Genomic DNA, 3,101 nt, shown 5'->3' with positions numbered 1-3,101 from the left:
TCAAATTTGACAGAGTCTGGCGAGTTTGACGATACTGATTCCGGTGATTTCCAGGAAAATTCGAACACTGTTGTAATCACTCAAACGGATGAAAAATAAAACCTAATTTAAAAGGGGGAGCCACAGTGATCGTAAGACGCTGAAGAATATGCTTTTTGTAATGTATCACGCAGGGTGTGGTTTCGTTCCATTGTTTAGTCACCTACATACCAGACGAAACGTTTTAACGCCTTTGTTATTAATGTTCTCTCCAGAACAGATCCTCTTTGAATATATTCTTTCCGGTGCCCTCTTTATGGCTTACTAAACCTTATTTTTAGTTTAGGCGTATAATAGTATGTAATTTAAGGGAATCTTATCTTATTTGTAAACACACGACCCCATAAGCTTACAGCTTTAAACATTATCGTGTTTAAATAAAGGTATATCTATCTATATCTATCTATCTATCTATCTATCTATCTATCTCAAAAATGGCAGCCAATATAGTATTCATTTGTTTGCTTGCAAATTAGCCCTTTTTGCCTTGTTCTTAAATTTAAAATTCAAAAGAATATTTAACATTGAACGAGGGCTAATTGACAAGCTAATTTGCAAGCAAAAGAATTCTAAAGCCTCATTTACACTAGCAAGTTTTCCTTGACAAGTTTTCCTTGGCAGTGTAAATGGAAAAATATGACAAGTTTTCCTTGATAAGTGTCCTTGTTCAAAAACCAGCATGCTAGTTAGTTAGCATAGTTTCGGTAAAAAATCTGCTATTCTGTCAACAAACGCGATCAAATGCACGCTAACAATGACGCAAAAAATTGCGAGCAGTGGTAGATGCGCAATTAATGCAGAATTAGTGGATCACCTGAGCCGGTTTCCGGTAATCTTTTTCTTATAACAACAACAAATTCTCAGTGGAAGCTCTTTCCCTTCCTTAGGTTTTATTGCAATTTTGACCGAAATCAATGTGGATTTGTTCAGCGAAAAGATGACACGTTTAATTGGACAAGACGGAGAGGTTCAACTTCTTCAGGGGGGACAGGACCTCAGAAAGATGTGAGCGGAAAGGTATCATTTCTTATTAAGGCCAAGATAATTCCAATGATCCAAATTTTGAGTCTGTTGCCACCAACTTTAAAAAGTCGTCTTAAAAAATTTCATAAGCTGAAGTTTCCAGCTAAACATCGGTCCTTTCTTGGTCAGGTAAAAAGCTGTTGACCGTGTATAGGTAGAAACGTAAAAACGTAAAAGTTTAAAACTTAATTGATGTCCGTAAACCAGGTTGTAATTTACGGTAAGTAAGTATATACTAAGGGTGTATTCTTTTGGAGGTATCCTGGCTATTCTCATTCCGGATTAGGAATAACAAAATACACGGAATATCAATTTGCAAAAGAACACATATTCTGAAAAAAGGAATACTATTAGCGAAGGTGATCTGGTAACTGTTGTATCTGCGCATGCGCCAATTGCGTTGGCCGTGAAAAAGGTTTCCTGAAAGTTTGAAGCACGGAATGTTGAAATATGGTCATAAGTACCAGTTTTTTGGCGGTTTTCTGGATTTTTCGGTTTGCTTCATTTGCTAAAAGCCTTTAGGGGGAAGATGACGAAGAATTTCTTGTACTTGTGTGTGCTTTGCGTAGTGCAAATGTTTTCCCATATGCTCTTCTTCTTGACGTCGACTTATCGTGGTTTTTCCTCAAACCAATTAATGCCAACGTCATTTCTTTTGACCAGGCAAGGACACTTTCTTTTATTAACACAAACTGACAGCTCTTCTTGTTCTAGCATCGGTAACTGCATCGGTAAAGAAACAGAAGAGAGGCCAGCACACCTGCATCCACGGTAGACATTTTGCATCACTATTCCAATCAATTTTTACAATTTTCAAGCCACCGGCGGGTGACCAGCCGGTCGCGTATCATTTCCCGCCAAAACTTTCCCAAAGAACGCATATTCTGCCTATTCCGAGTGAGTCATATTCCGGCCATTCCGTTCATTCTGCTATCGGGAGCAGAATGAACAGAATAGTATTCCGTTCATTCCCAAAACGGAATAAGTCCCAAAAGAACACGAATACCGTATATTCCGTGTATTCCTATTCCGGAATAGTACCAAAGGAACGCTCCCCAAGTAAGCAAGTAAGTAAGTACTTTATTATTGTGTCAAAATTCGCTAAAGTACAGTGTACACTAATTGGGGACACCTTACTATAATTAACTAGTAAGTAACAAAATATAAGATATAGTTACATGCTTAAGTATTAAGAAATATATGTAACAGACACTTATTAGTTGTTACATAAAAGGCAGTCTTTACAAGCATTTTCCAGCAGAGTTGTGAAATTAACCGTTTTGATGCGCTTTTTAAAAATGTCCAATGATTCAGACTCGAATAAATTTGCCAAGTTTGGACCAGATGACAGGACCTAAATTACTCACGCTATGTTTGCCGTAAGCAACGGTCCGAAATCTAGATATGACGAAATCAGAATTTCTAAGATGATATTGAGAATTGGTAACAATTTGTACATTATGATTGCAATGGCTTGCAGTCGTCGGTATGAAGTGTTGGTAGTTTTACTCTTTGCAGGAGCCGGTTCCTCATACGTCGATTTATTGTCACAATAAACAGCGTGGAGTGCTCGTTCTTGAATTCCTTCTAGTTTCCTGGCATCAGAAGAAAGACAGAAATGCCAGACAGTCTGGCAATATGTAAGATAAAGTAGTATAGCAAAATAACAATGTGTAATTTAGCAGATAACTTAACTTTAACTTTATTCATTCATATTGCGCAAGTATCAAATCAACTTAAAGTTTTCAAATGCGCATTACAACAAATATCCCTAAATAGTAACAATATAAAATATAAATATACTAATACTAATAATGTAAGATAATTATGTACTACTAATTGGAAATATATATGCGCCAAAATATAAATAAAATATGCTAACTACTTATAAAAAATATACTATTCTTATATACATATAAAAATAGATATTTAATAAGTTCAGAGTTCCTAAATTTAAAAATAAGTGTTATTTAACAATTAGACCCGTAACCGCAAGGGCTACGGGTCAATAGTCAAAAGTCAGCAACTGATGCAAGTTG

The sequence above is a fragment of the Montipora capricornis genome, chromosome 3 (genome assembly GCF_036669925.1).
Source record: "Montipora capricornis isolate CH-2021 chromosome 3, ASM3666992v2, whole genome shotgun sequence".
Classification (NCBI taxonomy): domain Eukaryota; kingdom Metazoa; phylum Cnidaria; class Anthozoa; order Scleractinia; family Acroporidae; genus Montipora; species Montipora capricornis.
Note: the sequence above shows the minus strand (reverse complement) of the source record.